General features: G+C 36.4%; 1 pseudogene across 1 annotated transcript; it reads left to right on the plus strand.

Annotated features, from left to right (window-relative positions):
- The first annotated feature begins 949 nt into the window (after positions 1–949).
- On the plus strand, positions 950–8826 carry LOC143534611 (oligopeptide transporter 7-like; annotated as a pseudogene). Its single transcript, XR_013135573.1, has 5 exons — positions 950–1545; positions 1681–1779; positions 6318–6887; positions 7530–7785; positions 7864–8826. The product of XR_013135573.1 is annotated as an oligopeptide transporter 7-like (transcript).
- The last annotated feature ends 1012 nt before the right edge of the window (positions 8827–9838 follow it).

Raw genomic sequence — 9838 nt, forward strand, 5'->3', positions numbered from 1 at the left:
TCACTGATCGGGTCGGTTTTTTTAATTTTCAATCACATACCCGGTCTTATACTCAAATACCCGTCCCAGATATTACAAGTACTCTGCGAGCATGTATTTTTTTATTAGCATCCCAACCGTGATCGTGTGTAGGCTACCCATAATCACAATACATATCAATTAGTTTCATTTAATTTTATTGTGACACACAACTTTAAAATTGTTGTCTTTATATGTACGTATAAAATCTCGACATGGTAATCACTTAATAAACTGTGTCATATTCGAACATCTTGAAATGCTTACTACAAGCTTCTGTTGACCAGTTATCTTGTAATTGGTCGTCAGTGTATTGAAACGATCTATGAACTTATTGGTATCAATGCAACTCAAAAATATGTAGATCTAAGTATGGAGGGTATACATTAATTTTAAGTTCTTATCTCACCCCAAAACACATGAAAATACATTTTTTTAATCACATCATTCCAAAAATCATTTTCAATCAATTTAAAACACAATAACAACAATAATGTAACAATATAATATAGTAATAATGATAACAATATAATAGTAACTTTAACATAATCATTAAAGACTTAGTTTTATTATTCAAAATATGAGTACGGGCATTTGATATCACTGTACCTGTATGTATAATCTTTTCGCAGTACAGCATGGATTGAGCAAGCCATTGCCCACCACCACCACCACCACCACCACCACCACCACCCGCTTCCAATCATACTGATATCACATTGCTTGATGTCCGACCTAAAATAAAATAAATCAATAAATATATTTATTTTATTAAATCAATAAATAAATAACTTTTTACCGAATATGAATTCAAAAATTAATTCTTGGTCCACGTCACCACGTCTTTGTTAGGTGGCTCTTCAATCATCATCATGCATTCTCTTATTTTTTTATTTTTTTTATAACTAATCGACTTCCAAAATATCTCAAAAACAACCACAACTAACCATACAAATAAAACCAAACATAACACACCTATCTCATAAACACACAAATGGAACACAACCCATCCGATGAAATCCAAACTCCACTCATACAATCTTCTTACCTAGACAATTCTCTTCCGACGTCCTCCTCGTTATCAGATGAGGACGCAGAAGAGAATTCGCCTATCAAACAGGTCGCGTTGACCGTACCTACCACGGACGATGCATCACTCCCGGTACTCACTTTCCGAATGTGGGTACTCGGGACGTTGTCATGCGTCCTCTTATCTTTTCTCAACCAGTTTTTTTGGTACCGAACCGAGCCGCTCAGCATCACCGCGATCTCTGCTCAGATCGCGGTGGTCCCGCTCGGGCAGCTCATGGCGGCTAAGGTTACGGATCGTGTGTTCTTTAAAGGGTCCAGGTGGGAGTTTACTTTGAACCCTGGACCGTTTAATGTTAAGGAGCATGTGTTGATCACCATATTTGCGAATTCGGGTGCGGGTACGGTGTATGCAATTCATGTGGTTACGGGTGTTAAGATTTTTTATAAGCAGCATATGACTTTCTTTGTGTCGTTGATCGTTGTTCTGACGACTCAGGTATGTATTGTCGTGTATTATTGATCAACTATTTAAAGTAAAAAAATACGTAATTAAATTGTAGCAATTTGGTGATGTATTATTTTTAGTATATTAGTTTGAGTGTGGTAATTAATGATGGTTAATAATGGTTTGGTGCTGGGATTTGGGTGGGCTGGAATATTCAGAAGGTATCTGGTGGAACCAGCTGAGATGTGGTGGCCATCGAATCTGGTCCAAGTTTCTTTGTTCAGGTAATTCTGTAATTTTTTTAATGTTCAGGTCAATAAAGTTTTATATAATTTACTATAAAACGATTACAATAAAGTGGCAGGCAAACGGGCAACAAGCTGCGCCGCACCCCCCTTTTGAACAGCAAAGCCAATCCTGTTAAAAACGAAGCTTTGGGACCTAGAAGCTGAAGAGGTTCCGTGTACGACGCGCTGAACCCTACTCAAAAATTTCACAGCCTCTGGAGCCAGAAAACCAAATGTATCAAAGGCAAATGGTAGAAAGACATGTTGATTATCTAAACAAGCTTTCTCGTGTTTAACAACTTTGCCCGATTCAGCCTTCAACGCAGCCTGACCCACAACAAACCCACGGTCCCTGAGCCCAACAAGAGGAGACACTCCTGTAAGATCCACACAGGCGTGTTTCCCCCCTGCCCGCCCGAACACAAGAATATCAGCTGGTCGTAAAGTAGACCTCCCTTCAATAGGATCCGTGAGAAAGTTAACAGGGGCCTCCTTTTTAGCAGAAATCTCTGCCCGTTTAAGAACATCACACAGAACATTCATAACCAGATCATGTCTGTATTTAAAGCCAGGCAATTCTTTGCAATGCACCGCATGGTCACCAAAAGAATCCAAACAGACCTTGCGACAAATTGGGCAAGGTTCATCCGTCGGGAACATAGGGATCATTAACCGGTACTTAAGGATAGCCCGATACTCCAAACCCGACATACGTTGGCCTAATCCTTCAATGGGGATAGCCGTTAGAAAATCCTGAGCCCGAGGAGCCCGAAGGCATTCAAACACCGCCTTTTGGCGAGGGGATAGATCAAACTTCACTTCTAAACTCTTGACGATTCCACTAAATAAGGCACTCACCACAACATGTTGGGCTTTAGGGGGGGCGGTGTCCTTATTAGAGAACCCGCTAAGATCAAAATCTGGAAGTGAAGTACGTAAACGATCCATCGCACACCCATAATCAGAGTCCAACCCATAAATATCACAACCCCGAAGAATATGGTCTTGCAAACACCACGACTGTGCTCTCGAAGCCACAAAAGCATATGTAGATACATCCTCGGCCGAACAGAGACCCAACTTCCCATAACGGATCGGAAGTGATGCCAACCTCCATTGGAGATCCCCAAAGAACGGACCTCCACAAACCACGATGTCCTCAATCGCCCTTCGAAGACCATTGTCAAATATAGAAACAGCTTCCCCCACATACATAGGTTGGCATGTTCTCAAACCGAACAAAAGCTTGGCGACTCCCATACATGAGCGAAGCAAAAGATGCTCGCATTGAGGATCCCGAAGTCTTGGGAGACAGTTCATCAGTTCCACAGCGCTAGATGCCCTTTTCATAGCCAAACTGCTGATAAACCCCGCATCCTGGCTTACAGCACCACCAAGGAGTTTCACGCCAAGCACCGGCCTTCCAATCCCGCAAGGGAACAACCCCTCCTGTGCCTTCACCCCATTGCATGTTGGCCAAAATAACTCTGTTTTCTTAACGTTTAAACAAACAGAGAATTGTCTAGTTACTTTAAGCGTCCTCAACTTATCTTTAATTTTAAAGAAAACCCACCCGTCGAAAGGCTTGCTGGTGGTAAAACTCGCACACCCTCGGGATCGAATGGGAGATCACAAAGATCATGGTCTTTCTCAAGTCTCGGATCGATAAACAAACACGAATAAACGACTAACTCTCGCTAAATATAACTCAAAAAATTGATTACAACTCTTAAACCCTAACTCGGTTTGACTCTTAATGAACCATAACTTGGTTACTCTAACTTCACAATTTCTAATGTCTAATCATAACTTGGTTTATATAGACTAACCTAACTTTTGCTAGCCAAAACATTACCAAATATAATAAAACCCTTTTAATTCCTAGGTCTGATCCTAAACTTTTTCTATAACTACACTAGATAAAGAATGAGAGAGAATTCTGTAATTAATTTGAGTTAAAATTTTGAATACAAAAATTTGTCATGAATTACTATCATTTTGCTGATTTTTTGATTAATTGTTAATATTTTTTAAAAAAGTAGTTGACAGTTATTATTACTCTTGTTAAATGATTTTACCTTTAAAGGTTTTTTATTATATTATTATCTTTTTTTTAAATTCTTTTACGATTAAGATATTTGTCTACTTGTTAAAGTAATATAATAAATCAAATGTGTTGCTATGATATATAGATATTTTAGAAAAAAATATATATATTACGTTTCTGTCGCTTTAAAAGCACGTACTGATGTGATTCAAGGAGTTGACATCAAGTAAGTGATTTTGAATCATTTTTAACGCCACTTCATTCGGTCACGAGAACATGGTAGGTAATATAATAAACGTTATATTTATACAAAGAAAATTATAGTTTAACCACTAATTATTTCTTATTTACATAAATAGTCATTTGACTCGTTTGATTTGTTTAGCGTTTGCATATAATATTACCGACTGAACTAAATAGTCATTTGTTAAAAGTAACATGGGCCTAGTACGTGTATTTAAAGCAACAAAATATATTATATTAAAAAATTTAATTAAATATAATTGAAATTAATTTCAATCAAAATATTACTACTTTTATTTACATGAACAATATAATTATTTATTAAAAGTAACATGGGGCCTAGCGTCCAAAAATTCATAGATGAAATAAATATTGATTTGAAAATTTTTATATAATATCATCATAAATTTCACTATATTGTGCAAGTGCTCAAATAGTGGAACAATTTCTTTTAGATATTTGGATAGATCAAATATGTTCTAGCTTGAATGATTTAAGCATATCAATCTCAACATATTACCACAAACGGGTCGGGTTGTGTTGTGTTGTACTTATAATGATCTAACTGGATAATAACAAAAAACTTTTTTGTTAAGAAGGCTACATGCCAAATTTTAATTAGATATTATTAAAGTTGTTATCAATCAATCATACAACCTTCTAAAATATTACTATTTATAGTTATATTTAAAATATTCGGTTTGTGTTGTGTTGTGTTATATTATATTTAAACAGACAAGTAAATAATAACAAAAAAAAATTGTCAAGAAGGCTACATGCCAAATTTTAATTAGATGTTATTAAAGTTCTCAATCAATCATACAACCTTCTAAAACGTTTCAAATTAAAATATTTCTACTTATAGTTTTAAAATTAAAGCCTTAGAGAGTTATTTAACATGTTACATTTTGAAATATTAAGTAAACGGGATTGAGCATATCATTAAGTAAATAAAAAAAAAAAAAGAGTAATGTTATTTAAAGTCTATAAAGCAAGAAAATTGATATTGAAATGTTTGAAAGAAACAAACATAGGTCTTGAAAGTTGAAATAGACATAAATTAAAATTAGAGGGACCTACCAAATGTCTTTAAAAGGACAAAATACGTATGATGGGCCGATGGCAAGCAACCAGGGCAAGCAACCTCCAGTCTTAATCATAGGCCCCCAAAAGTCTGGAGCCAGTTAATCAAAAACTTTTGTATAAAAGTTTACATCCAATTTTTATGAAGGAAAATATCTTTTAAAAAACAAAGATAACGAATATCGGAATATGAAGTCTAGACCGATAAGAGGATGCTCAACGGGGACGTTTGAGGGGTTTTTGTTTTTGGCAATTGTTGCGTTTTTTGGAGGAGATGTTTTCGGGTGATGTTTTTTTGAAGAATGACGTTTGGTGGGCCTAAAAGTTAATTTTTCCTTTTTTTAAAGGCCAAAATCAATTTAAAAAGCCGGAAAAAGCCCAACTAAAGTACATGTTATAAAGCAAGACAAAACGAAGAACCAAATAGTAAACAACAAATTAAATTGGAAAATTCTCAAAGTTGAATACGCACTAATCATCCATCCTATGTCAAGCTTGATATTTATATTTTTCTTTTGTTTTTCTACCTTCATATTTGTTTCTTTATTAATGAGCTAAGTGACGTTTGAAAAGGCTAACAAGTTAAGTTTTTGTTTTTTTCTTCTAAATTTTGTTGTATTTTTTCTTTTTTGAAAGTTAAGTTATGTTTATCCAAAAACATAAAGTTTACCATATAAAGTTAAAAAAAAATAATAAGGTTATTAAAAAAACTGTAAAAGTGATGATCATGTGACAACATCTTTTGGCGTTTTTAGCTTTAACTACTAAGGCTCACCGGTTATGGTTCACCAAGGGTCCTACGTGGCTGTTTGGTCAATCAAGGGTCTCATTTGAACAACGCGCCACCCCCTCTCCCTCAGCGCCGTCACATGACGAGCATGAGGACCGTCATGCGCGTCCTTTGACCCCTTAGCCAATCAAAATTTCTGTTTTTTGTTTTTTTTTTACTTACTAAAAAAGGACAACACCTGGCCAATCAGGGACTCAAACCCGCACCTTCCAATATACACATACACATAAAGTAAAAGCGGAAAAAAAAGCAAGTGGTTGTCACATGATAGCCTCATGATTGTGTACTTTCTTATTGTAAATCCAATAAAATCTAAATACTTAAAAGTTATTATAAACCAAAAATATTAATTATATTTTTTTTACTCTACAGGGCTTTACATGAGCAGGAAAAACGACCGAAAGGAGGATTAACGCGTACCCAATTCTTTCTAATCGCATTCATATGCAGCTTCGCCTACTACATTTTCCCCGGGTACATTTTCCAAATGCTAACCTCTCTTTCATGGGTCTGCTGGATCTTCCCTTCATCGATCATGGCCCAACAAATCGGTTCAGGTCTTCACGGGCTCGGTATAGGTGCTATTGGGCTGGACTGGTCCAGTATTTCCGCATACCTTGGAAGCCCATTAGCAAGCCCATGGTTTGCCACAGCAAATGTTGCAGCTGGTTTTGTGTTGGTTATGTATGTCATCACTCCACTGGCTTATTGGTTTAATTTCTATGATGCCAAAAACTTTCCATTCTTTTCTGATGGCTTGTTCACTCATGGTGGTCAAGAATACAACATTACAAAGATTATTGATTCAAAATTTCACTTTGATAATGACGCGTATCAACAAGAGGGCCCGCTTTATCTTAGCACGTTTTTCGCTATGACGTATGGTGTTGGATTTGCGGCTCTTTCGTCCATGGTTGTTCATGTGTTTCTTTTCCATGGAAGGTAACAGGTTCACTAAACCGTAAACAATTAAGCGTAGACTCCAATCTTGATTCCACTAGTTTTTTAATTGTATGGGTTGATTTGGGACGGTTTTGGCCTTTTGGGCGCTGACAAAATACCAAAAAATTTGGTTTTTGAGTTTTTAAAAACTGTTAGGCTTCGGTTTGTTTTTTTTTCAGTCTTCGATTTGGATATGGTTCGCTTTTGGGTTTTTAGGTATGTTTTACCATGTAGGCTTGAAGGTTTTGAGCCAAAAAAATTGGCCCAACATATTGAATTTGGGCCCAAATCTTTTTATTAATTAGTTGTTATACATTTGGATAAAAATATTTGATTAACACCATTTGTTACATTTTTTTAAGTTATTTAACATTCGAAATAAGAAGATACGAAAATAAATTTGGTCCGGTTCCGTTTTTGTACATAAAATACCTAAACCGACCAAAAATTCGGTTTTTCCTAAACATATAGCCGAACGTCGATATTTGTCGGGGTTCAGTTATTTCAGTTTTATGCACACCCCTAGGTGTAACCACTTGAGGTCCGACTGCCTGACACATGTTGCGATTTACCATTGTTCCATTGATTAACAAGGCATTGACAGGGCCGTGTTCTAATTGATTTGTTTATGGAGTATTATAGTGAGATATGGGAGCAAAGCAAATCAAGTTTCAAAGAGAAGAAAGTGGACATACACACAAGATTAATGAGCAAGTACAAGCAAGTTCCCGAATGGTGGTTTTGGTGTATACTTTTCGTAAACATCACTCTCACCATCTTCGCTTGCGAGTATTACAACGAGCAGCTTCAGTTACCATGGTGGGGTGTCATTTTAGCGTGTGCAATCGCGATCTTCTTCACTCTCCCCATCGGCATTCTCACCGCCATCACTAACCAAGTAAAACTTAAACTTCATCTTATTCTACTTAACTTATTACCTTCTAAATTAACTCATATGTACATCTATGTGTGCTAGGCTCCGGGATTGAACATTATCACCGAATATATAATCGGGTACATATATCCCGGATATCCGGTTGCTAATATGTGCTTCAAGGTGTATGGTTACATTAGCATGACACAAGCAGTGACTTTCCTACAAGACTTCAAACTCGGTCATTAAATGAAGATCCCGCCAAGATCAATGTTCATGGCACAAATCGTTGGAACCCTGATTGCGGCGTTGGTCTACTTGTGCACCGCGTGGTGGTTAATGGAGACAATTCCAGGTATCTGCGACTCATCGTCAGACGTCTGGACATGTCCTGGGGACCATGTGTTCTATGACGCATCAGTTATATGGGGTCTGATTGGTCCCCGAAAAATCTTTGGGGACCAAGGAACCTACTCTATGGTGAACTGGGCTTTTCTTATTGGAGCAATAGCTCCGGTGTTGGTTTGGTTAGCCCACAGGGCTTTTCCAAACCAACACTGGATCACACTGATAAACATGCCAGTGTTGATTGGCGCAACCGGGAGTATGCCACCAGCTACGGCGGTTAACTACACTGCTTGGATATTTGTTGGGTTTTTATCAGGATTTGTGATGTACCGATATAGGCCGGATTTATGGCAACGGCATATTATGTGTTGTCGGGTGCTTTGGATGCTGGTTTGGCGTTTATGGGTGTTTTGTTGTACCTTTGTTTGGGGTTGGAGGAAATTAGTTTGGATTGGTGGGGCAATAATCTAGATGGGTGTCCTTATGCTTCTTGTCCTACGGCTCCGGGTATTTTCGTGGAGGGTTGTCCGGCTTTGAACTTGTAAATTAAGTATTCATATTCATGGTCCCAAGGGTTGTATAACTCATGATTTGTGGTTGCAAGAAACTTGCCTGTAATTTAATTTGCTTGCTACATAGCATCCCTATTCCTTTATGTTATATGACAATTTGCTGTAAAGTTAATTTCTTACAAAGTTGAACTTTTTTATATATTGTTGTTATGAAATGAATATTATTTGTGGAAAAATTAATAGCTATTTGTTTATAAAAATGTATTTGTACTTAAGAGGTATGAAAGTTTATAATCATTCGTATGTAGATAACAATAATATTTCGTGTAAAAATATGATTATGATATATCGTGAATATAGAAGTAAGTGTCGATATTATTGTCCTGAATACGAAGTGAAAAGTAGTCGAGTTCTAGTTAAAATGTACATTAAATTCGCTTGTATAAGTTGATATGTGCCTGCATTCATCCCAATTGGAGTATAAGATGTCTAGTAGCAAGGATAAGGAGATGCATCATTGGACATTAACATGCTATTTTATATAGAGTTCTTGGTGTTCCCTTTAATTTAAACTTTGATATAGTCAGTGTTCATTGGAGTTTTGAAAAAAATGTAACATTTGATTTTAATGGGTTGTATATATTGCTTTATGTAGTATGTGTATATATTATCTATTCTTTAGTATATGTGGCAACAGGCAACTTCATATATTATCGTGTGACAGCTTTTAACTCATTTATAAAAGACAACCTATCGACTATCGTTCAAGTCAAAACATTAAGATGAGATACATTAAACCGTCTTAGTTTGGCACAATTACACAAATAGACGCTTTTATAAAAACATGCATGGTTGTTAACCCGCCCAGGACTCCATCACCGATTTCGCGAGCTATACCTAAAGACATATACAAGTATACAGCAATATTAACACTTGCGACTGATACAATTACATAATTACCAATGTTTACAATCTCTACACATCCTAACTAAGAAAGAGCATAATTACACTAGTAAATCAACATAGAATTACAACTAGTACGTCACATAACAACTTCATGACTCCCTTGATCACTTGTAACCAGCGTTTCTACCATTTCAACATGATCACATTACAAACTTGTGATTCATCTTTCAGTTTGTTATCACATAGCAATTTTGTGACTCAGTAGCCTCTTAAAGAGACTTATGCAACATGCCAAATTGCCAATATAAGCT

This window comes from Bidens hawaiensis, unplaced genomic scaffold (assembly GCF_021521415.1).
Source record: "Bidens hawaiensis isolate Kalapana, Puna unplaced genomic scaffold, B.hawaiensis_p1.1 tig00010251_1, whole genome shotgun sequence".
NCBI lineage: Eukaryota > Viridiplantae > Streptophyta > Magnoliopsida > Asterales > Asteraceae > Bidens > Bidens hawaiensis.